Raw genomic sequence first — 26,521 nt, 5'->3', positions numbered from 1 at the left:
TTATTTGGAAAATGGAGATACTGATCTCTGTTACACATCACAAGGTTTTTATGAGGATCAAACCAAAATGATATGATGCATATGATTGGACTTTAAAATTTAAAACACACTAGATAAACGTTAGGTGATTGTTATTATTACAAAGGCACCAAGTATCCTTGAACAACTTGGGGGTTGTAAGCACCAACCCCCTGCACAGTCGCAAATCCGGGTACTGCAACCTCCGCCTCAAAACATAAAGGGATTGGTAACTTACTCACCCAAGAGCGGGAAGCAGAAACAGGTTGTAGAGAATCAAGACTGAAACTCTAGTTCTTGGGACTCCACTTATCGTGATGGCTTGTAGAACATGAACTTCTCTTGTAGAACACGAACTTCTAGATCTGTAGAATGAAAATACAGGTTTGGTATTTACTGAAAAAAATCTGCATGTAAGTGGACCCACACAGTTCAAACTGGTGATGTGCAAGAGTCAACCGCATAACTACACAGTAAGGTGGCTAAATTATAACAAAGACACCAAAATCTATTGTTGTCTGACTCAAATTTGTTACCCTGGAAGCTTATGTACTTGTCCAATGATCCTACTTGTCTTTAGTAAACATGTTGTTTTGAGTGTTAATTATCAGTAGGTAGATTGTGAGCTGTACATTGATTTACGTTAAAATTTAACAAACAGCTGAATGCTATTTAGAGTCAAGTCTGGTGATCAATTGAGGGAAAGCTAGCAAGAAGAAGTAAATAACTTAAACACTGAAGTTACTTTTCTTGTGTGACTTTTAAATAGGCTCTGAAGTCTTTCTCTAGAGGTAACCCAAATATTGAGTCCCAAAAGAAATGCTGAAATGAGTACACGGTCTACACCCCTCCCCTACAGACTGGCTTCGCCTGCGTCTGCATTACCCAGTGTCATGGGCCATTTAGTTCAACTCCCTTTCATGGCAGAAATCTCCTGGACACAGTCAGCCAGGCATGTCTTTACCTTGGTGAACGAGTCATTTCAAAAACTAGTCTGCTTCACTGTTGGACAGCTCTGCTAGTTAGAATAGGCTCCCTTTCATTAAGGCAATATTTGTATTCTTGTAAGTTCCACAACTGTGCTGAGGGAACAGAAGTGTCTTTTGGGAGTTCATACAGCACAGAATTGAGACCGTGGGCTTGATGTGGATTCAAACCCCAACTCTCCCATTTTCTACAGTTGACCTTGGGCGACTTGTTGCTCTTCTATAAGCCATAGTTTCTTCATCAACCCAGTGGAGGTGATGATAGAACCTATTTCATCAGGTGGTTATAAGTCTTCAAGGAGAGACTGCATACCCAGTCCTAGCTCAACAGCAATTTTATGCACTTTTGTAAAAGGGTCCCCCTTTTTAAGACCCTGTACTGCCCCCTGCTGGAAAATTGCCATAATAACCATCAAAATTCCTAGGACAACCAGCAACTAGCCTATTCCAAGGGACTGCCCTTGCTGTAAAGTGCTTGAGGCACCGTGCCCAGCCTGTGGTAACCTCCCTGTATATGTTAAGAACTTTTATTGCTCTAGTCCTGGGCCTCCCCAGTCATGGGCAGTGCGCTAGAAGAATGTCTCTCTGTGGTCATGGCTCGGGGCAGTATTCTTGTTGCAGATGGCCAAAGAGGCTTCCTGTCATCTTAGAAATGTAAGAATAGCTGGGAAGAATGAATCACAGTAATCACTTTGGCATGTGGTGTTTATTTAAAATGAATAGAGGGATAACGATTTTTGCCTTCATTACCCAATGGGATTTTAAAATAAGGACTGTATCGACCTTAAACATTAAGTTATTGAAAACTGAACAATAAAAGCACAGACACATGAAACTGAAAATGCTTTTGGAAGATGTTACTTAAATTATAATGGGTTGTCAAGGGAAATGAATGGACCGGAATTATCAGATAATAGAAGCATTTTCTTTCACTACCACCTGTTGAAAGAACATTGCTTGTCAGGAACAATTTTAAGTGCTTTTCATACAAAGTATGCATTACCTTGTTTGTGACTCATAACCTGTTCCTCCTAAGGTCTCCTCAGTAAACAGCCAGGCTATTCACTAAAGCAGAAGTTGGGGGTCATCTCAGAATTGCCTCTTTCCTGTACCCTGATTATCTACTCTTTCATCAAGCCCTTGTCCGTCCTCTACCCAAAACATATGACAAATGTATTTATCTATCTCCTCCTCCGGTGCCAACTTCCTGGCCCAAGACCCCAGCTTCTCTTGCTAATCGGATATGATTTGCCTCCTAACTTGTCTTTCGACTTCTACTCTTGCTCCTCTGAAGTCCATACTCTTGACAGAAGCTAGATTATTAAAAAAAAATGTTCCATTTCCCTACTTGATACCCTTACTTGATGCTGTCAACAACGTTGCCCTTAGAACAACATCTAAACGCTTCCAGGTGTACAAGGACATGCAAAATCTGACCCTGATCCTCTTCTCAACGTACCGCTTAACTCTTCTTGACCACCTTTTTCAGCTCCCTGCCCCTCCCAAGAACTGGCCAGCCCCAGGGCCTTGGTGTTCACCATTCTCCTTTCATGAATCTCTCTTTCCCCAGTGGTTCCTTCTCATGCCTAAGGTTTCAGATTCAATGCCATCTCTTCAGAGAGGCTTTTATGATCGCAGTATCTTAAGTCCACCTATATTTTCTATCAAAACACTTGTTTATTTTTTTCAGAGTATTGATAACAATCTGTAATTATTTATATCATATATTTCTTGACTTTATTTTCTGCGTCTTTCTCTCTGGAATGTAAACTCCAAGAAGGCAGGAATCTTGTGTGTGTATCTAGGTTCCTAACATGAGGCCTGGTACAAAGGATGCAACTTGTGTACATTTGTAGAATGAATAAATGGGTATTTCTTTTAAAAAAAAAAATATATTTTAACATCTTTATTGAAGTATAATTGCTTTACAATAGTGTGTTAGCTTCTGCTTTATAACAAAGTGAATCAGCTATACGTATACATATATCTCCATAACCCCTCCCTATTGCGTCTCCCTCCCATCCCCCCATCCCATCTCTCTAGGTGGTCACAAAGCACCGAGCTGATCTCCCTGTGCTATGCAGCTGCTTCCCACTAGCTATTTATTTCACATTTGATAGTGTATATATGTACATGTCACTCTCTCACTTCATCCCAGCTTACCTTTCCCCGTCCCTGTGTCCTCAAGTCCATTCTCTACTTCTGCGTCTTTATTCCTGTCCTGCCCTTATGTTCTTCAGAACCATTTTCTTTTTTTTTTTTTAGATTCCATATATATGTGTTAGTATACAGTATTTGTTTTTCTCTTTCTGACTTACTTCACTCTGTATGACAGATTCTAGGTCATTCCACCTCACTACAAATAACTCAATTGCATTTCTTTTTATGGCTGAGTAATATTCCATTGTATATGTGTGCCACATCTTCTTTATCCATTCATCTGTCGATGGACACTTAGGTTGCATCCATGCCCTGGATATTGTAAACAGAGCTGCAGTGAACATTGTGGTACATGACACTTTTTGAATTCTGGTTTTCTCAGGGTATATGTCCAGTAGTGGAATTGCTGGGTCGTATCTTAGTTCTATTTGTAGTTTTTTAAGGAACCTCCATAATTTTCTCCATAGTGGCTGTATCAATTTACATTCCCACAACAGTGCAAGAGGGTTCCCTTTTCTCCACACCCTCTCCAGCATTTATTGTTTTTAGATTTTTTTGATGATGACCATTCTGACTGGTGTGAGGTGATACCTCATTGTAGTTTTGATTTGCATTTCTCTAATGATTAGTGATGTTGAGCAGCCTTTCATGAGTGTGTCGCCATCTGTATATCTTCTTTGGAGAACTGTCTATTTAGGCCTTCTACCCATTTTTGGATTGGGTCGTTTGGTGTTTTTGATATTGAGCTGCATGAGCTGCTTGTGTATTTTGGAGATTAATCCTTTGTCAGTTGCTTCGTTTGCAAATATTTTCTCCCATTCTGAGGGTTGTCTTTTCATCTTGTTTATGGTTTCCTTTGCTGTGCAAAAGCTTTTAAGTTTCATTAGGTCCCATTTATTTATTTTTGTTTTTATTTCCATTTCTCTAGGAGGTGGGTCAAAAAGGATCTGCTATGATTTATGTCAGAGTGTTTTGCCTATGTTTTCCTCAAAGAGCTTTATAGTGTCTGGCCTGACATTTAGATCTTTAATGCATTTTGAGATTATTTTTGTGTATGGAGTTAGGGAGGCTCTAATTTCATTCTTTTATATATAGCTGTCCAGTTTTCCCAGCAACACTTATTGAAGAGGCTGTCTTTTTTCCATTTTATATTCTTGCCTCCTTTATCAAAGATGAAGTGACCATATGTGTGTGGGTTTATCTCTGGGCTTTCTATCCTGTTCCATTGATCTCTATTTCTGTTTTTGTACCAGTACCATACTGTCTTCTTGATTACTGTAGCTTTGTAGTATAGTCTGAATTCCGGGAGCCTGATTCCTCCAGGTCCATTTTTCTTCCTCAAGATTGCTTTCTCTATTCGGGGTCTTTTGGGTTTCCATACAAACTGTGAAATTTTTGTTCTAGGTCTGTGAAAAATGCCATTGGTAGTTCGATAGGGATTGCATTGAATCTGTAGATTGCTTTGGGTAGAATACTCATTTTAACAATGTTGATTCTTCCAGTCCAAGAACATGGTATATCTCTCCATCTATTTGTAGCATCTTTAATGTCTTTCATTGGTGTTTCATTTAGTGTCTTATAGTTTTCTGCATCAGTGTCTTATAGTTGTCTCCTTAGGGAGGTTTCTTCCTAGGTATTTTATTCTTTTTGTTGCAACGGTAAATGGGAGTGTTTCCTTAATTTCTCTTTCAGATTTTTCATCATTAGTGTATAGGAATGCAAGAGACTTCTGTGCGTTAATTTTGTACCCTGCTACTTTACCAAATTCATTGATTAGTTCTAGGAGTTTTCTGGTAGCATCTTTAGGATTCTCTATATATAGTATCATGTCATCTGCAAAGAGTGACAGTTTTACTTCTTTTCTGGTTTGGATTCCTTTTATTTCTTTTTCTTCTCTGATTGCTGTGGCTAAAACTTCCAAAACTATGTTGAATAATAGTGGTGAGAGTGGGCAACCTTGCCTTGTTTCTGATGTTAGTAGAAATGGTTTCAGTTTTTCACCATTGAGAACGATATTGGCTGTGGCTTTGTCATACATGGCCTTTATAATGTTGAGGTAGTTTCCCTCTGTGCCTACTTTCTGGAGAGTTTTTATCATAAATGGGTGTTGAATTTTGTTGAAAGCTTTTTCTGAATCTATTGAGATGATCACATGGTTTTTATCCTTCGATTTTTTAATATGGTGTATCACATTGATTGATTTGCATATGTTGAAGAATCCTTGCATTCCTGGGATAAACCCCACTTGAGCATGGTGTATGCTCCTTTTAATGTGCTGTTGGATTCTGTTTGCTAGCATTTTGTTCAGGGTTTTTGCATCTATGTTCATCAGTGATATTGGCCTGTATTTTTCTTTCTTTGTGACATCTTTGTCTGGTTTTGGCATCAGGGTGATGGGACCTCATAGAATGAGTTTGGGAGTGATCCTCCCTCTGCTATACTTTGGAAGAGTTTGAGAAGGATAGGTGTTAGCTCTTCTCTAAATGTTTGATAGAATTCGCCTGTGAAGCCATCTGGTCCTGGGCTTCTGTTCGTTGGAAGATTTTTAATCACAGTTTCAATTTCAGTGCTTGTGATTGGTCTGTTTATATTTTCTATTTCTTCCTGGTTCAGTCTCGGAAGGTTGTGCTTTTCTAAGAATTTGTCCATTTCTTCCATGTTGTCCATTTTATTGGCATACAGTTGCTTGTAGTAAACTCTAATAATCTTTTGTATTTCTGCAGTGTCTGTTGTTTCTTCTCCTTTTTCATTTCTAATTCTATTGTTTTGAGTCTTACCCGCTTTTTTCTTGATTAGTCTGTCTAATGGTTTATCAGTTTTGTTTACCTTCTTAAAGAACCAGCTTTTAGTTTTATTGATCTTTGCTATCATTTCCTTCATTTCTTTTCCAATATTTCTGACCTGATCTTTACGATTTCTTTCCTTGTGTTAACTTAGGGTTTTTGTTGGTGTTCTTCTTCTTCTTTTTCTAATTGCTTTAGGTGTAAGGTTAGTTTGTTTATTTGAGATTTTTCTTGTTTCCTGAGGTAGGAGCCCATGGTTTTTGGGTCATCATGTTTTCATTGTCATTTGTTTCTAGGTATTTTCTGATTTCCTCTTTGATTCTTCAGTGATCTCTTGGTTATTTAGTAGTGTATTGTTTAGTTTTCATGTGTTTGTATTTTTTACAGATTTTTTCCTGTAATTGATATCTAGTTTCATAGCGTTATGGTTGGAAAAGATACTTGATATGATTTCAGTTTTCTTAAATTTACCAAGGCTTGATTTGTGACCCAAGATATCCTGCAGAACGTTCCATGAGCACTTGAGAAGAAAGTGTATTCTGTTGTTTTTGGATGGAATGTCCTATATCAATTAAGTCCATCTTATTTAATGTATCATTTAAAGACTGTGTTTCCTTATCTATTTTCATTTTGGATGACCTGTCTAGTGGTGAACGTAAGGTGTTAAAGTCTCCTACTATTATTGTGTTACTGTTGATTTCCCCTTCTATGGCTGTTAGCATTTGCCTTATGTATTGAGGTGTTCCTATGTTGGGTGCATAAATATTTGCAATCATTATATCTTCTTCTTGGATTGATCCCTTCATCATTATGTAGTGTCCTTCTTTGTACCCTGTAGTAGTATTTAATTTAAATTTTGTCTGATATGAGAATTGCTACTCCAACTTTCTTTTGATTTCCATTTGCATGGAATATCTTTTTCTATCCCCTTACTTTCAGTCTGTATGTGTCCCTAGGTCTGAAGTGGGTCTCTTGTAGACAGTATATATACAGGTCTTATTTTTGTATCCATTCAGCCAGTCTATGTCTTTTTGTCAGTGCATTTAATCCATTTGCATTTAAGGCAGTTATCGATATGTGTGTTCTTATTACCATTTTCTTAATGGTTTTGTGTTTGTTATTGTAGGTCTTTTCCTTCTCTTCTGTTTCCTGACTACAGAAGTTCCTTTAGCATTTGTTGTAAAGCTGGTTTGGTGGTGCTGAATTCTCTTAGCTTTTGCTTGTCTGTAAAGGTTTTAGTTTCTCCTTCAAATCTGAATGAGATCCTTGCTGCGTAGAGTAATCTTGGTTGTAGGTTTTTCCCTCTCATCACTTTAAATATATCCTGTCACTCCCTTCTGTCTTGTAGAGTTTCTGCTGAAAGATCAGCTGTTAACCTTACAGGGTTTCCCTTGTATGTTATTTGTTGCTTTTTCCTTGCTGCTTTCAAAATATTTTCCTTGTATCTAATTTTTGATAGTTTGATTAATATGTGCCTTGGTGTGTTTCTCCTTGTATTTACCCTGTATGGGACTCTCTGAGCTTCCTGGACTTGATTAACTATTTCCTTTCCCATATTAGGGAAGTTTTCAGCTATAATCTCTTCAAATATTTTCTCAGTCTGTTTCTTTTTCTCTTCTTCTGCTGGGACCCGTATAATTCGAATGTTGGTGCATTTAATATTGTCCCAGAAGTCTCTGAGGCTGTCCTCTATTTTTTCTTTATTCTGCTCTGTGGTAGTTATTTCCACTATTTTTATCTTCCAGGTCACTTATCCGTCCTTCTGCCCCAGTTATTCTGCTATTGATTCCTTCTAGGGAATTTTTAATTTCATTTATTGTGTTGTTCATCATTGTTTGTTTGCTCTTTAGTTCTTCTAGGTCCTTGTTAAATGTTTCTTGTATTTTCTCCATTCTACTTCCAAGATTTTGGATCATCTTTACTATCATTACTCTGAATTCTTTTTCATGTAGACTGCATATTTCCTCTGCATTTGTCTGGTCTGGTGGGTTTTTACCTTGCTCCTTCATCTGCTGTGTATTTCTCTGTCTTCTCATTTTGCTTAACTTACTGTGTTTGGTGTCTCCTTTTTGCAGGCTGCAGGTTCGTAGTTCCCTTTGTTTTAGGTGTCTGTCCCCAGTGGCTAAGGTTGGTTCAGTGGGTTGTGTAGGCTTCCTGGTGGGTGGGACTGGTGCCTGTGTTCTGGTGGATGAGGCTGGAGCTTGTCTTTCTGGTGGGCACGTCCACGTTTGGTGGTGTGTTTTGGGGTGTCTGTGGCCTTATTATGATTTTAGGCAGCCTCTCTGCTAATGGGTGGGGTTGTGTTCCTCTCTTGCTAGTTGATTGGCATGGGGTGTTCAGCACTGGAGCTTGCTGGTCTTTGAGTGAAACTGGGTCTTAGAGTTGAGACGGAGATTTCTGGGAGAGATCTTGCCGACTGATGTTACATGGGGCCGGGAGGTCTCTGGTGGACCAATGTCATGAACTTGGCTCTCCCACCTCAAGGGCTCAGGCCTGACAGCCGGCCGGAGCACCAAGACCCTGTCAGCCACATGGCTCAGGCGTCCGCGCTGATAGCCGCAACTCACGCCCGTCTCTGGAGCTCGTTTAGGCGGTGCTCTGTATCCCCTCTCCTCGCGCACCAGGAAACAATGTTCTCTCCCCTCTTCGGCAGCTCCAGACTTCTCCCGGACTCCCTCCCGGCCAGCCGTGGTGCACTAGCCCCCTTCAGGCTGTGTTCACACCGCCAACCCCAGTCCTCTCCCGGCTTCCGACCGAAGCCCGAGCCTCAGCTCCCGGCCACCCCCCACCCCCGGCGGGGGAGCAGACGAGCCTCTCGGGCTGCTGAGTGCTGGTCGGCACTGATCCTCTGCGGAATCTCTCCGCTTTGCCCTCCGCACCCTGTGGCTGCGCTCTCCTCCGCGGCTCCGGAGCTTCCCCCCTCCGCCATCCGCAGTCTCCTCCCGCGAAGGGGCTTCTAGTGTGTAGAAACCTTTCCTCCTTCACGGTTCCATCCGACCGGTGTGGGTCCCGTCCCTATTCTTTGTCTCTGTTTTTTTCTTTTTTCTTTTGCCCTACCCAGGTGCGTGGGGCGTTTCTTGCCTTTTGGGAGGTCTGAGGTCTTCTGCCAGCATTCAGTGGGTGTTCTGTAGGAGCAGTTCCACGTGTAGGTGTATTTCTGTCGTATCTGTGGGGAGGAAGGTGATCTCCGCATCTTATTCCTCCACCACCCTGGAGATGCCCCCTCTAAATGGGTACTTCTTTATAACTTTCTTGTAACATACATATTATGTTCCCAGTTTTGCAAATGAGAAATTTACTTTTACTGAGACTACTAACTGAAGGGTCGGGAAGCAAACACAGATCAATCTGACTTTTCAAACTAGCTTTTATCTACCTTCTGTCCTGCCTGTGTGTGGGGGGGGCGGGCGGGGTATGTGTTTCGGAGAGAGTTAACTAATATGATAATACTAGTATACTACAACTGTCAACTCTAGAACCACCTGGCATTTATCCAAAAGAAATGGAACTAAATAAGAGCTAAAATGCAGATTCAAATGAAATAAAATGACAGAAATTAACACAACATTGTAAATCAACTATACTTCAATAAAAAATAATAAAATTACATGATATAAAGGCTAAGATTAAACTCCATATATTTACCACTGCAATCTGGAGGGAATCAGACGGTGATGTTTTTCATCCTGGAGGCAATTTTGAAATCCCAGAGTCTAATTTTCATAAGCATTAACTTTGGTGCCATTTTGATTTATTCACCTCTTTCTAGCACACTTTTTTCCAAATAGGTTTTTGTTGCTGTTGTTTGGTGGGTTGTTTTGCTTTGGCTTTGTCTTTCTTTAAATAAATTTATTTATTTTACTTATTTATTTTTGGCTGCATTGGGTCTTCGCTGTTGCACGCAGGCTTTCTCTAGTTGCAGCGAGCAGGAGCTGCTCTTCATTGTGGTGCACAGGCTTCTCATTGCAGTGTCTTCTCCTGTTGTGGAGCACGGGCTCTAGGTGTGTGGGCTTCAGTAGTTGTGGCACGCAGTCTCAGTAGTTGTGGCTCATGGGCTTAGTTGCTTCACAGCACGAGGGATCTTCCTGGAGCAGGGCTCAAACCCGTGTCCCCTGCGTTGGCAGGTGGATTCTTAACCACTGCACCACCAGGGAAGCCCTGGTTTGCTTTGCTAAGTAGCTTTTTATTTCACCTATGCACTATTTTCTTTCAAAAGGCGGGCTTTGTTTGGTGTGTTCCTTCATCCAGTGAGGAGTAAAGACTGGAACACGTGCTGTGTGTCAGTCTGTTCCGTGCAGGACACTCAGCTCTGCCTGAAAGCATTGTCGTAGCTGGCATTCTCTGTGCTGTACCTGCTGTTCCAGTGGTGTATCCAAGGGTCTCCTCCTCTAGTACAAAAGAGGTCCCGGATGATATGAGCAAGCTTTATTCCTGGCATATAAATTCAAAGTTGTTTTCTAACTCTCAGTACAAAAATTGATATTATGTCTGTGATCATAATACTCTGGGAAGGAGTTGAATAATAATGCTTGACTCATGTCTCTTGGTTGCCTGTGCTAACTGGCAAAGATACAAAATAGCCACCAATTCTACCAGCAGTAAGGAGGAAAGCAGTTCTGATGAATTCAAATGGTGTTACACTCTATTGTTAAATGAAAGCTCCAGATATGTATTTGTACTTCTTCATTCATAAGCACACACCTTCTGAATCACCAGTGGGAGGCCACGGATGGGAAATGTGAACGTAAATTAACCTTTAGCAGGAAGATGAATATCAGAATCTACTTCTTATGAGCAACACATGCCTTTTTGTTAACATTTAGGAGACTGTGTACAGCTCCGAGTAAGAGGTAGGAAGGAGAATGTTTTAGGGCAGAGCTCTACGGAGTGCCATTTTCACATTTAAAAAAGTTAACAATAGTTCTGTGATATCAAATATTCAATCAACATTCAGTTTTACTTTGGTCACCATGCTGTGCATTATATCCCCATGACATTCATTTTATACTGGAATTTTGTACCTTTTGACCATCTTAACTCATTTCACCCACCCTCCCAACTCCCCCAAATTTCTAATTGTCTCATAATTATCATAAATGTTCCACTTTGTGTATAGATTGTTTTAATCTGGATCCAAAGAAGGTCCACACACTGCAATTGGTTGACATAATTTTTAATCCTTTTTACATCTGTGGATTCACTACCCATCAGTATTTTTTTCCCTTCTAACTTAGTTGTTGATGAAATAAGGCCATTTGTCCCAGAGAGTTTCCCATTGATTGAGTTTGTTCATTGTACCCTTTGGTCTGTTAAATGTAGGTCTCAGTTTCCTTGCTTTTCCATAAATCTGTGCTTGAGCCTCGAGGTTTGATATTGAGATTTTTAACTTTAATTTTTTGAAGACTCATAGACGCCAGGATGCTGAAGATTTTTCTGCTCTCAGAACTGGCCTAGGGTCCTTGGGTAAAGAAGGGCCTGCCATACAAATACCACGTGGTCCCTTGATGTTCTTCAGTGGAGGAAAGTTCGCTTTTTCCTTCCAAAGATTAATTAGCACTTACAGATATTCTCTTTTTATGAATGAGATTGGGGTCATATGAGGGCTTTGGCTGCACCCAAGAAGAAAGTCATACTATCCAGGAACTAGGGGTGCATTGTGACACAGTCCAAAATTATAAGTGTGCAAGCTATGACGTGGGTAAGAATGAAAGTACAAAGAGAGTTCTGCAGCTCTATGTTCAGTGACCCATGTTCTAGTTCTGGCTAGGAGGATGTGTTTCAGCTGAAGACATTGCAGATAAAACAAATGGCACAAACATAGTCATGGACTTGAGGAAGCATGGGACATTTACTGGGGAAAAGGAGTATATTCTGTGAGCAAGGAGTTAAATACGTAAGACCAGAGGGTGGAATTAGGGCTGGGGCCACATTACTGAAGACTCTGAATGATGGATTAAGGATGGGTTGTTTCCTACTGGAAAATAGGGAGATTTGAACAAGGGCTGGCCTTGGGTTGTCACTGCTATATCTGTGTGCCACCTGAAATCCCTCACCCTTTTGTAGAAGGAAGGCTCCACTTAAAATCAGCAGCCTCCACACTCTGGTGAGTATGAAAGCAGAGCAGTCTGGGTCTTTATTGACCTTCATTTGAGAGCCATATTCTCATCCCAAGCCTGGACTGGAGATCCAAGGGTCCCTGTTTTTTTGGTCTCCAGAAGTCTGCCTTAAAGACCATGGGAGAAACAGAGGGGGGCCGGCAGAGTTTGCCTCCCAGAATCTACCTACTTTAAATTATTCCAACTGGCTTTTGAAACAACAGCTTTCCTCAAGAGATTGGGTGAGAGGGGCTGGCAAAGAAGCAGTTTTTTAACCGTGTGTGAAAATGACAAAACAAATGATGTCATAACATCAGAGCCAAAGAGATGCACGTGCCCCCAGCATCAGGCAAGTGGCACGAGTGACAGAGTCTCACCCTCTCCAGTGCCTCTGAGAAGGGAAAGCTCTGTAAAGGCCCCTGTCTAGTCTTTGGGACTCGGGCGCGAAGGGAGGAGGCAAACCCGGAGCCACAGAAATAAGCCTTCTCAGGATGGGAGGTCAATCACCTTCCTTCCCCTGGGAGCTGAGAAGAGGAGCTGCTCGAAGTGTCTGCTCTCTTCTCTCAACCTGGCTCACATATGTGGGGTGAAACACTGACCGAAGATCAGCGGGGGCCTCCCAACCCCCTCAGGGTTGTGAATATCTTAAATCAGATGAAGGCACACGCACAGTTTGAAAAACCATATCCTAACAGTGGAAAGGAGCTTATTAGATGAAAAGCCATAACGCTCCTGCCCCGCATTTCCTTCTCTGCCACAGCCTTGTTCTCCAGAAGCAGCTGCTCCATACTCTTTCCTTTTGCCATTATTCTGATCATGATTTCCATGTGTCTAAATAATAGAGTCAAATCTCTCTTTCTTCATTTGTCAAATTGAGATGTGAGCTGCTGATTTCCTCCTGTAAGAAATGAGGATTTAGCTCACTTATACCTCTCTCCACCTCTCTCCTCCCACCTCACAAGAGCATTATTTCACTATTTTTAATTCTATTCTTAGCTACCTTTATAACTTTAAATAATGAATGCACACACTTCTAGTCCATTTACCATTAATCACGGACACTATTTCATCCTCTTTACCTATTAAGATTGGATATTAGCAGGTCTACCCTTCCCCTTACCTCTCCTTTTTCCTTTCAGTATCTGGTGAATTACTCTTATTTTAAAAATTTCATAGCTGATTGTATTACCTTCTATGCTGCTACCATTATGAAGTCTTTAGTGACTTACCTAAAGATTGATTTAAAATCTGAAATGATGAATATATTAATATTGTCTTTGAAACAGTAAGTGGAGTGCTGTGATTACATTTCCTTTTTGGTCAACTTGTTTGTTTCCTGACATTTCCAATTTCCTTTTGGATCACTCAATATCCTGGCAGGAGACAGAGAGTCCATTCAAATGGGGTAATTGGAAGTATTTAATAAAGAGACTATTTACAATATTGTGGGCAGATTAACAGGCAACCAATAGGAATGGTGAAGTATTTAGTTGCTATCAAGAGAAGACAGTTATAGTGACCCTGACCTAGAAAGAGAAAGGGGAGGGAGCAGATACCAGAACTGGGAGAGAACGCCTGTCTTTGTGGGAGAGAATCTGACCTTGGCAAAGGGAGGAGAACAGCCAGAGAGGAAAACGGGTACTATGATGGCTATTCTTGACCACTGGCCAAACTCAACTGGAATCCAGAGAGTTAGGGGGCCCATTGACGTAGCCCATAAAACTTAGCATCCTGAGACACAGAGCAGGGCAGGGACATTTGGAAGGTGGGTCTGCAGCATTGAGTAGAAAATATTCAGATGACCTTTTTTTTCATTTCTTTATACTAATATTCTGGCTGTTTCATCACTGGCATCCTTGCCTCAGTACAGACTGGTGAAGCAGGTTTTCAAAGAGAAGTAAATAGTTGATATTCAACCCTTGATTGACAAAAATAGGCTTTGAATTCCAAGGCAAATTCAAGTCTTTAAAATCAAAGCGTACAAGAGCCAGGCTTTTTTGAAAGACAAAGTAGATTTTTTTTTGTTTTTTAATGCCAAAGGTTAAGTGCTCTAGGACTCAGAACTTGTTTATCCCATAAGTTTAGATAGAAGGAAAAAACCACCAAATATTGCAAGAGAAGGAATATTGATGATGAGAAAAGGCAAATTTGAAGAACACAACTAGAATTTAAAGGCTGCTGTGAACCTGAAGAAGTCCCTCATATAAACCTAAGCACAAAGAAATATTGGCTGGTTTCTATTCTTGGTTATCTAACCAACAAGAAGCCAACATAGAGATATGATGATAGCTATGGGCCAGATATCTTCCCCTCAATTCTTGGATAATAAGTAACCCCCCCCCCCCCCCGACCCTACCAGGACAAACTGACAAATAAAAATAAATTCCTGGGAATTAAATCAACCTGAGACACACTCACAGGAAAGGAGAAGAGAGGAGGAAACGATTGAATTGGTTTAGTGGTTTCTCCTGAGTCTCAATATTAAGCCAGAAATGACTGAATGTTTCTTGAATTGGTAAGATTAGGTTGTCTTCTACCAAAGTGGAATGGTGGTTCCTGAGATAAATTTAGTTATAGGGGAATAAAGCAAGTGATATCTTTACCAGTGAGAAATTTTAGCTGTGAAGTTTGCACCTATTGCATTCATACCTTCTTAAATATTGCTTTTATCTGTGTGGTTCTCCTTCATGAGGCAGTTGGTGGCTTTTCTCCAACTTCCTTAGTACTTTCTTAGTACTTCACTTATATCCCCACAATCAATCTTATCACATGGCATTAAAATTTAGGTGTTCTCAAATTATTCAACAGTAATATCTTTCAGAACAAGGATCGATTTTTCTTTCTTTTTTCTTTTCTTTCCTTTTCTTTTTCTGATTCCTTTTCTTTTTCCCTTTTTTCTTTTCTTCCTCCCTCCATCCCTCCCTTCCTTCTTTTCTTCTTTCCTTCCTTTTTTTTAACTGGATATCTTCTCCTTCTAATATTTGGCATATTATATATGTGCACCACAGATATTTTTTCCAACTAGATGATAGTGTAATGGCTGACTGAGACCTTCTCTGTCACTCTCTCTTTTTTTTTAGGACTGACAACAGAATTTATTGCATTTTATTTTTCCATTATTTTTCCACAAGTGTTTGTAAATATTTAATTATTTGCATAAAATTTAAACTATCAGTAAGATAGTATTAATATTTAATGATCAATTTGAAAACAAATCATGGTAATTTTCATTGTAGATGACTGAATAATGTAAAACATTCATTTGTTTATTTAACTAATATTAAATAATCAGTACATGCCATAAACTGTAGTATATTAAGAGGATATAAAACAGATAAAATAGGGATTCATCCTCTATGAGCTTATTATCTGGTATGTTGTGATCATTTTTTAAAATATCAAAAACAGATGAAGCCTACTATGTAGTCTTTTAATGAGCAGTTATTTCCTAAAGATAACTTTTTGATCTCTCAATTCTGAGTAAAGCAAATGTCAGATTTTATCCAGATTGTTTGTATAATAAGTATAAAATTTTTTTTGTATGGAGAGGGATTTTATTTTTTTTATTTATTTTTTTATTGGAGTATAGTTGATTTACAATGTTGTGTTAGTTTCTGCTGTACAGCAAAGTGAATCAGTTATACATATACATATATCCACTCTTTTTTAGATTTATTCCTATATAGGTCATTACAAAGTACTGAGTAGAGTTCCCTGTGCTATACAGTTGGTTATTATTTATCTATTTTATATATAGTAGTGTGTATATATCAACCCCAATCTCCCAATTTGTCCCTCCCCCACATTTTCCCCTTGGTAGCCATAAGTTTGTTTTCCACTTCTGTGACTTAATTTCTGTTTTGTAAATAGCTTCATTTATACCTTTTTTTTAGATTCCACATATAAGTGATATCATATGATATTTGTCTTTCTCTGACTTATCACTCAATATGACAATCTCTAGGTCCATCCATGTCTCTTAACCTGAACTCTCTGATCCCTGAGCTCCAAGAATGATACATATTACCTGATTTGCAGGAGAATAAGGGCACTGAAATTAGATAGCTCCTGCCTCATCAAGATTGGGCCAGTCCTGGTTGTTGGAGGGAAGTGGAGGTGGAGATAAGGAGCTGACTGCGAGCTAGGCTCTAGAGGGCCTTGGTAATGGCCTCAGGGCCAGGTGGCTATTATTTTTTCCATCACAAACTTACAGTCTTGATGAAAAAATACCTCTGATAGATAATGAAGGTAAATATTATCATTATTGTGAGTGGTTTATTATTAAAACTCTAATCCATTAAGAAAATATATTATTAACTGGTGCAGAACTCCTTTGGGACTTTCAGCTAATAGTACACGTTTTGCTTGTTATATTTTTGGAAAGCAGAAATTACATTAAGGTTACATATCCATATGATACAGTAATAAAAACAATTGCGTTAGATTCGGTTTCTCACGATTATGGACTAGCTAGTACTGGTCTGGCCCTTCCAATGTAAACAACCATAAAATAGAACAAAACAGACAAAGCAGTTATTTTCAGCATTGACCACAAGGCAGTGTAAGGCTCCATTCCATGAGAAAAGGGAAACTCATGAGGTGAGCCCCATAATTTCCTGTCCCTCTGCACAGTGAGAGGTCTTCAAGCAGAGCATGAAGACGCCACTGATCTGAGGAGGTGGAGATTTGAGTTCAAGACAACTAAGATGGTTATAATTCTGGGACAGGGCACTGGAGAGGAGGGAGTTGTACAGAGTGGAGAGTAAAGTCAGAAGCCTGTTGCAAGGGCTCCTCACACGTCCTTAGCTAGGGGCTGGGCTGCACATGAAGGCAGGGAGATTTCTTCATATTTACCAGAGAGTAGCAGCTGTAGATGTGAGAGTAGAATGAATAGCCCAGTGCTCCAGCAGGGCTGGGGGAATGCTGACGTTTCGGTCTAGCCAGAATGGACAAAATTACTTATGTCTAATAAACATCACAAGCATCTACCTGGGACACCATAAAGGCCGTGTCTTAGGAGCAAAGACCCTATTCATGAGGAAAGTTCTCTTCAGAATTTTATTTTAGACCCACCTTAAACAAAACTAAAAGCAGGCAGGCCCTGATGAGATTCACAGGAGAGGCAGAGTTTGAATGTTGAGTCCTGCCAAGTTAGAGGAAGTTGGGAAAGATCTTGAGTGTCCCACACCTGGTCTAACAAAGCATAAAAACAAGTCTACCCAAGTTCAGTGTAATCAGCCAGTGTTTGAGCTAGTTAGGACAAAATGCAGCATTCAACAAACAAAATCACAGAATGCAGAACCCATACTACACATTATCAAAAGTCCAGTACATAACCAAGAAGTACCAAGTGTGCAAAGAAATAGGAAATTTTAACATGTAATTAAGGAAAAAAATTCACTAAAAACCAATGCCGAAGTGCCCTAGATGTTGTATTTAGTGTATTGTATTTAAAACAGCTATTATAAAAATTTCAAAGAACCAATGGGGAAAACTGTTAAGATAATATAAGTAAAATATGGCTTTAATTAATTAAAATCATTAATAAAAATGAATAAAATATAAAAAAAGATTAAAAATCTCATCAGAGAAATAAAAAATTATAAAGGAACCAAATGAATATTCTTGAATATAGGAGTATAGTAAAAGAAATTAAAAAAAAAAAAAAAACCCGGGATGGGCTTAACAGATTGGAGAGTTAATGAATTTGGAGGTAGATCAGTAGAAAGTACTTAATCTAAGAGAAAAGAAAATAGATCTTATAAAATGAATAGAACCTTGGGAACCATTGGGACAAAATAAACTGTCTATTATAAATGTACTAGGAACCCTAAAAGGAGAAGAGTGAGAATAAATAGGGCAGAAAAAATATTGGAAGAAACAATGGCTGAAAATTTCTGCCATTTGATGAAATAATTTGACATATAGATCCATGAATCACAGTGAATTCAAAGCAGGAAAAATACAAATGAAATCACATGTAGGTACGTCATAGTTAAACTGATGAGAGCCATAAGTTAAACTGATGAGAGCCAAAGAGAAAAGAAAAATCTTGAAAGTATTTAGAGAAGACAAGACACATTACACACAGAGGAGCAATAATATAAATGATAGCTGACTTCTCATCAGAAACAACAGAAAAATGGAATCCAGAAGTCTGTGGAATGAGAGCTTTACATTGCTGAAAGCAAAAACAGAACCTGTGAATCCAGAATCCTATACCCATTAAAATATCCTTCAACAATGAGAGTGAAAGCCATTTTCATAAACTGGAAGCTGAGAGAATGTTTTTGCCGGCAGAATCACACCACGATCAATGTTAAAGTATATTCTTGAGGCCAAAGTGAAAGGACCCCCATGCTAACTGGGATCTACAGTAGGGAATTAAGAGCACAGAACATGGTAATTAAATGGATCAGTATAAAATGTGATGTTTCATCCTTCTCATTTCCCCAAAGAACTAACGATGATTTCATGCACTGTAAGGTAAAGGATGGTGCAGATGGTAAATGATACTATGCTTTTTCTAACGTTTTCTATTTGTGAGGATGGAAGGAGGAACTGAGAATGGGAAGCATCAGGTATGATAATAGAAGTGGCAATTGGGAAATGAAATGTCTGAAATTCCAAGTGGAAATGTGAAGCGTGAAGTGTACACTATGGATGCTAAGCAGACTAATAAATGAACAGTGTGTATCGTTATCCCAGGGGCAAGATTAGCCTTGGTGAGAAGCAAATAGAGAAAATAAAATGGAACACTAAAAAGAATAAAAAGCAAGATGTTTGCAGTGAGAAGAAAAAGACCAATAGAGAAACAAATGAAAAACAAAGCAAAATATAGATGTAAACCAACCATATCAATAATTGCATATGTGTAAAACACTAGAGGGTCTTATAAAAAAGAGAGAGAATGTTAAATAGATTTAAAAAGCAATTCTCATCTATAGGAAATATATTTCAAATCTGAAAATACAAACAGGGTAAAAGTAAAAGGATGCAAAAGACAATCCATGCAAACAGTAAGCATAAGAAAGTGGTTTAAGACACTTTAAGACAGAGTATTAAAAAATGATAAAGAGGGGGCATTTCATACTGATTCAAACAGCAATTCATTTGGAGGAAACAGTAACATAAATATGTATGAATCTAAAAACAGCTTAAAAATTCCTGAATGCAAAAATTATAGAATTAAAATGAAGAAATAGACAAAATTCAAGATTATATACTTTTACATTTCAACATTCCTCTCTCGGCAATTGATAGAACAAATGGACAATCAGCAGGTATGTAGAGACTCTGAAAAATACTCCCAACTAAATTTGCCTAATTGAATCTTTCCTTGTCAGTTTAATTGAGGAATAACTTACATAAAATAAACTATTCATTTAAAGTACACAACTTAGGGAGTTTTGGCAATTTCAAATGAGTGCAACCATTTCCACAATCAGAGACAGAACACCTCCACCACCACTGGGAGTTTCATTGTGCTCTTCTGCAGGTCAGCTCTTCCTTTGTTCCAGTACCCAAAGAACCACTGATCTGCTTTTTGTTACTGTAGGGTAGATGATTTTATGTAAATGGTATTACTCTGTGTGTGTGTGTGTGTGTGTGTGTGTGTGTGTGTGTGTTTTGCACAGTTATAAGCATATGGATTTTTTCATGTATTTTGATGTGTTAAAACTGTTATATCTACTATCACTTTGGTGCAGAAAATAGTCCATTTGGGGACAGATAGAACCTCTTGAATTTGGCTATTTTGTCATTTTGACACAACTCCAGTAGCCTTTTTAGCTTACTCACTTTCTGACATGACAAGTATTCCAGGATCTTGTATTTTTTTTTTTTTTCTTCCAGATTTGTTCTGGTTTCTTTGGGTGTGAAATGTTTTTTAGACACCAATATAGGAAGTGTGGTGTTCATTGTTACAAAGTTAGTTATTGTTTTTAGGCCCTACCACTCAACAGAGCTAGGAAATCCATATTATTTTGTAAAAAGAAAATATAACATGAGTTCACACTGATATTTATATTTTATAATTTTCAACAGAGCTCTCATTCAATGAGGAAATGAACTCTTTTTTCAGCAAAGAGTCCAGAACCAACTGGATGTTCATGTGGAAAAAAACCACAAAAACCTTGACCAGTGGGCCAAAAAATAGTTGAGTTGAAAAGGATCATAGACCTAATTATAAAAATAAAAGTATAAAATGTCCAGAAAAAAACTGGGAATAAATTCTTTGCACTTTTGAGGTAGGCAAAGATTTCTTAAGAGCACAAAAAGCGCTAATCACAAAAGAACAAAAATTGATAAATTGGACTTCATCACAATTAAAACCTCCTGCTCTTTGAAAAATCTTTAATAAAATGTAAAGTCAAACCAGAGACTTGGATAAAACATTTTTCACACATATATCTGACAAAGGAATTATCTCTATAGTATATTAAGAACTTTAACAACTCGAAAATGAAAAGATAAACAATGCAATTCAAAGTAGACCAAAGACTTGAATGGACACTTCAAAATAGAAGATATACAAGTGGTTAAGTGAATACATGGAAAGATAGTCTATAGCAGGATTTGGCAAAATTTTTCTGTAAAGGGCCAGAGAGTAAATGTTTTATATTTTGTAGGCTGTACACATTTTGTTACAACTGCTAACTCTGCCATTGTCTAGCTATAGTGAATACATAGTGAATAAGCATGGCTGTGTACCAATAAAACTTCATTTACGATCACTGAAATTTGAATTTTTTGAAAATTTTTAAGTATAAAAATATAATTTAAAAAATTTTTAACTATTTAAATCATTCTTGGCTCACAAGCCATGCTAAGATGGGTGTTGGGCTGGATTTGGCTCCCCAGTATAACCAAGTTTAAGGGCATGTGACCTGTGCAATGTCACAGGCTTCTGCACTTAGCAGGGCCTTTTGCTTTGTTTAATATTTTGCTCTTGTCATCTTGGAATTCTTACTAACTTTTGAACAAGTGGCCTTGTGGTTTTACTTTATGTTTAGATTTGCAAATTATGGAGCTGGTCCTGACCACGGACAGAGTCTGTAGATCCCAGCTCTATAAGTCACTCATGAGGCAAAAAACAAATGCAAATTAAAACCACAATGGGAAATCTCTTCACACACACTAGAATGGCTGAAATTTTTAAAGATTAACAATAGCAAGTGTGGACAAGATATAAAGAAATTAGAACTTTCACATATTGTTGGTGGGAATGTAAACTGGTATGATCACTTGGGAGACTGGTAGTTTCTTAAAAGTTAAATGTACACTAACCATATAACCCAGTAGTCTCATTCCTGGATATTTACCAAGAGAAATCAAAACATAAAGTGACTTGTATAGAAATGGTCTCCAATAGATAAATGGATAAATAAACTGTGGTACATTCATACAATGGAATACTTATTCAGCAACAGAAAAAGTGGGTACTTGATACCTACAGCAACATAAATAGATCTCAAAAACATGATGTTGCATGAAAGAAGCCAGACACAAAGGAATGCAATATTGTATGATTCCATTTCCTTGAAACCCTGGAACAAGCAGACGCAACCTACAGAGACGGCCATCGGGTCAGTCAGGACTTGAGAAAGGGAGGCATGAGTGGAACACCCTCCAGGGTGATGGAGACCTTCTAGCTCTTGATAAGGTAGTGGCTGCATCATTTATACATCGGTCTTTTTCTCAGCATTTGTGAGCAACCCTCACTGTGCAGAGCGCCATCTGCTGGTGACCTTGGGGGTATCGCCGTGTGCTTGGCTTATCACTCAGCACAAAATGTTCATTAACTGCTGTGGCTTTTGATTTCCTGTATTGGTGATATTTAGCCTTCACTCTCCTTTCACTACGTTTCTTTTAGATACACCCATCTGCCCATAATTTCTCTTTTGATTTGTAATTTTTGACTTCTAATCTGCTATGAATTTGGGTTTCAGGAAACATTATTTTAGACCCAAGTGTAGACTCAGGCAATCGACCCCTTAGCAAGGCATTGAACGGTCCTTCAGAGTGCAATGAAGAGACTTTCACATATATTTCCCCTTGTCAGAGATCAGTTTAGCTTTCTTTTTTTTTTTTTATTGGAGTATAATTGCTTTACAATGGTGTGTTAGTTTCTGCTTTACAACAAAGTGAATCAGTTATACATATACACATGTCCCCATATCTCTTCCCTCTTGCGTCTCCCTCCCTCCCACTCTCCCTATCCCACCCCTCTAGGTGGTCACGAACCACCGAGCTGATCTCCCTGTGCCATGCGGCTGCTTCCCACTAGCTATCCACCCTACGTATGCTAACACATATATATGGAATCTTAGGAAAAAAAAAATGTCATGAAGAGACTAGGGGTAGGACGGGAATAAAACACAGACCTACTAGAGCATGGACTTGAGGATATGGGGAGGAGGAGGGGTAAGCTGTGACGAAGTGAGAGAGTGGCAGGGACATATATACAGTTTAGCTTTCTTTCCCTGAAATTTTTGGATAACCCTCCTCTGAAAACTGAACAGCAGTTACTCTGCAAATCAGTTTACACCTTGAACCAAGAAGACACCAGATCGCTGGAATAGGGAAAGGAGACACTTCCTATCCTGCCAGGTTGGAGAAAAGGGTCATTTGCTCAGGAAAATAATGTCTATAGTTTGCAAGGTGAGGTTCAATCCAATTTCAGAGACTGGAATGAGACGAGAATGTTTTCTTGGGAAAGAGCTATTCTTTCTTCAAAGGCTTATGAGGGCTAAGCTTTTTGTTAATGAGATGGAAACTGTGCATATGGCCCTCACAGGAGCTGAGTCATTTTATAGCTTGGAAGAGTTTTGTTGTAATCAAGTCACTGGTAAGTGTTAATCCACTTAGGGGACTGCAGGCCTTTGAAGGCCTTCCTGCCTCTAGGGACACTTCCAAATTAGCACCTATTATCAGGGGGATCTGATTTTTATGCAAATAATAGAAATTTTCCTGTCCGTGGCACCTAGATTCCTGAGAAGTCAGACTCTACCTGAAGGAGCAGATGTTCACTGCGGAGAAAAAGAGGGAAGGAGGGAAGGAAGGAAGGAAGGTAGGAAGGAAGGAAGGAAGGGATGGAAGAAGAAAAGAAAGAAGGAATCAAGAAATTGCTCATTGTCTAATATTCCAAGCATTTCATAGATGTGTTTAAATATTTACAGGGTATTTTAAGCATCTCAATAACCTTTTGTTATAGTATTGTTAACTTCTTTTAACAAACAAAAACAGAATACAAACAAAGCCATGAAGGTCAGAGAGGCTACCTAACTTGCAAATGGTATAGAACTAATGAATTTGGGGGTCGGCTCAAAGCCCATGCTGCCCCTCTGCTCTTGGCTGCCTCATGAAGGAAAGCTCTGGACCCCCTGCTTCCCCCGCCATGATACCTGATCTACACATCAGACCCGGAAGACAGCGGGGTAACAAATGTTACAGTCTGAGCTGGATCTAAAAACCGAATTACCCGAGTCTGTATTTGTCTCCTGCTCATTTCAAATGGAACTCGGCAGCAGTGACACTTCCTATTTTCCTCTAGACACACTTTCATGAAACCTTTTTCTGGGTCTCACGCATGCAAGAGAAGGCATTGACGGGAGATCGGTGGAGGTGTTCATTTGTCCAGCTTGTCTGTACTGACATAAGGTGTGCCGGTGTCTGCTCAGTCATAGACTTCTAAGCCAATCTCCTTTTTCTTCTTTAACAAAACTTGACAAACCCTGCATCAGGAGCCGACCACCCTTTCACCTCCATCACCAGAAGACATCTTCCTGCGACTTCCGCCTATTCGCAAAGGCTGGCCTCCACCAAGGTGCTGCACGCATGCCAGGCAAACATATAACAGGAATGAATTCGACACCTCCCGCTCTTCCTTCGACAAGGTCAGAGGCCCTGGGGAGCCTCAGCCCAAACGATCTTCCCTTTAATTCTTAGAAAGGATCAGCACTCTATAATGAAATTTTCCTAACGGCCGAAGGACATGCACAGCACGTGCCAGTTAATGCCCAGCACGTGCCACAGTTGTTAATGGCGCTGACACCTCGCTTCAGGTAGCTAGCTTCTGCTCCCGCCTCGCCACAGAACTGCTCTCCTTCAAGTCCTCCACGATCTTCTTTTTCTTGCTGAATCCGATACACATTTTCCAGTCCTCGTCTGAGTTACTCTCTCTGCTGATGGCTTCCTTCTCCGTGACCCTCTCTTGCAGGGCTCTGCTGCAGAACCTCCTCCTAGGTTTCCTCCTGCATCCACCAGACTCTGCCCTGTCCTCCACGCCAAGGCCCACATATGCTGCTGTCCCCCAGGGCTCTTCCCTGAGACCTTTCTAACTACAGCCTCTACAGAAATCCTCAGCCAGTGCCTGTTTTTTTTGTCACAGAACATCCTCTCCAAGATGTTATCCATTTGGCCATCCTGGGGAATTACTTTATATGCAAATCAGCTGTTTAACTCTCCCGTTAAACACGTTGATGCTTCTTCATCACCAGCAGAATAAAGTCCCAGCATAACAGAGCGTACGGAATCCTTTATTGTCTGCCCCCTGCCCACCTCTCCAGCTCCATCTTGCACTCTGCTTGTCACTTTATGAGCCCGACACTTCAGGTTGATCTCATCTTGCTGTTTGGAGCCCTATTAATAGCAGTCTAACTCAACGCTGTACGAGACAAATTGAATGGAGTTGGTCCCAGCCCCTGCCGGTCAGATTAATCAAAGTGGCTGAAGTAGTGATGAACTCATTGGAAAATTAACTGGAAACTAAGATAGTATAAAAATGAAAGAGGGATGGACCTGGTCATGAGGCAAATATCTATCCATTTCTTGCGTTTCTGCACGTCTTGTGAGCAATGATTCTGACAACATTTGTTGCGGACAACCTCTTCAAGTTTGTTTCTAGAGCAATAATACACATTTACAGGGCAAAGGTCAGGCAGGCTTGCTTAGAGATCATTATAAAAGATTGGGGTCCCTAAGCTCCTGTAGAGGCACCACTGCCTGTGCAGGCCCTGCTTGGTCCTTTTCACATCACTTTGTGGAAATGAGGACTTGGAAACTGGTCAAGAAAATTATGACACTGGCTACCGCTATGGCTGTGAGTAATAAACCAGCCTTTGAATCTGACCCAGGAGTCTCATATCATCCAAAGCATCCATGAAACTATAACAGGAGAACTTGTTAACTTGCAAGTAGGGCAAAATCTCAGACACTTAGCAGTTCTTGACAGTTTTAAAAAGTCTCATACCATTCATAGTTCTTGCCAAGAATATTAAGGAAACATTTGCTTGAAGGCTTTAGAGCACTACTCAGATGGAAAATTTTTAGTTCCAAGATCTGAGAGAGGAAGAAAACGAAGAGAGGTGAGACAAATGTTGTAGAATTTTTTCTCTGGAATCGTTTTTGATCCATTTGCCTTAGTTCAACACCTGGGGGGAAAACAAGATTAATTTCTCTTCAACTGAGTATACCTCTAGTCTTTGAAGATCTCCTCCATGTATGTCCCAAGGCTTCTCTTCTCCCCATTAGTCATTCTAGTTCCTTCCACAGTCCTTCATGAGAAGTAATATTTGAGTCCATTCTCTGTCCCAGTTTGCCCTTCTCAGAGGAACTTCCAGTTTGTAAATATCCCATACAAAATGTGGCACTCAGAAAGGGGCAGTTCTTCCAGTGAAATAATCAATGCTTTGGTAAGTATAACAATGTGCTGATGGCAAAATGAATAAATATAGTAAATTTTACTATAAGCATTTAACAAAATATTATGCAACGATGAAAATGACACTATTAAATAATGTTTAGCTAGCTAGCTACCTTTCTGTCTGTTTCTCCATCTAGATACTTACCTATCTATCATCTATCTTTCTGTTTATCTATCTTCCTACCTATCTATTTATACTGAATTGGATAGTACTTCCCCAAAATTCATGTTTACCTGGAACCTCAGAAGGTGATCTTATTTGGAAAGAGGGTCTTTGTAGATATAATTAGTTAAATTCGGGTCAACCTGGATTTGAGTGGGCCCTAAATACAAAGACCGGTGTCTTTGTAAGAAGGCCACATGAAGACTTATATACACAGGGAGATTGCCAGCTGATGACAAAGGCAGAGATTGGAGTGGTGATTCTACAAGCCCAAAAATGCCGAGAATGGCTGGCCAGCACCAGACGCTAGGGAGAGGCAAGGAAAGACTCCCCCTAGAGACGCTGGGAAGCACACGGTCCTGCCAACATCTTGTTTTGGACTTCTAGCCTCCAGAGCTGTGAAAGAATAAATTTCATTGTTTTAAGCCACCTAGTTTATGGTAATTTGTTGCAGCAGCCCTAGGAAACTAATATACTTCCTATCTTTATTAGTTTTAGATTGCTGCTGTAATAAATTACCACAAGCCAGTGACTTAAAATAACAGAAATTTATTATATCACAGTTCTGGAGGTCAGAAGTCCAAATGGATCAGCAGGACTGTTTCTTCTGG

The 26,521-nt window shown here is 39.5% G+C and overlaps 1 long non-coding RNA gene across 1 annotated transcript in view; it reads right to left on the bottom strand.

Moving 5' to 3' along the window:
- Nucleotides 1-260: 260 nt before the first annotated feature.
- Nucleotides 261-26,521, bottom strand: part of LOC136792182 (uncharacterized) — an 84,684-nt gene continuing 58,423 nt past the window's right edge. Inside the window, exon 3 of the long non-coding RNA XR_010835633.1 lies at nucleotides 261-383. This is a non-coding gene — a long non-coding RNA (uncharacterized lncRNA). The remainder of the gene's footprint in view (nucleotides 384-26,521) is intronic.

This window comes from Kogia breviceps, chromosome 11 (genome assembly GCF_026419965.1).
Source record: "Kogia breviceps isolate mKogBre1 chromosome 11, mKogBre1 haplotype 1, whole genome shotgun sequence".
In the NCBI taxonomy this organism is placed as follows: domain Eukaryota; kingdom Metazoa; phylum Chordata; class Mammalia; order Artiodactyla; family Physeteridae; genus Kogia; species Kogia breviceps.
Note: the sequence above shows the minus strand (reverse complement) of the source record. Positions and strands in the feature narration are given on the sequence as shown.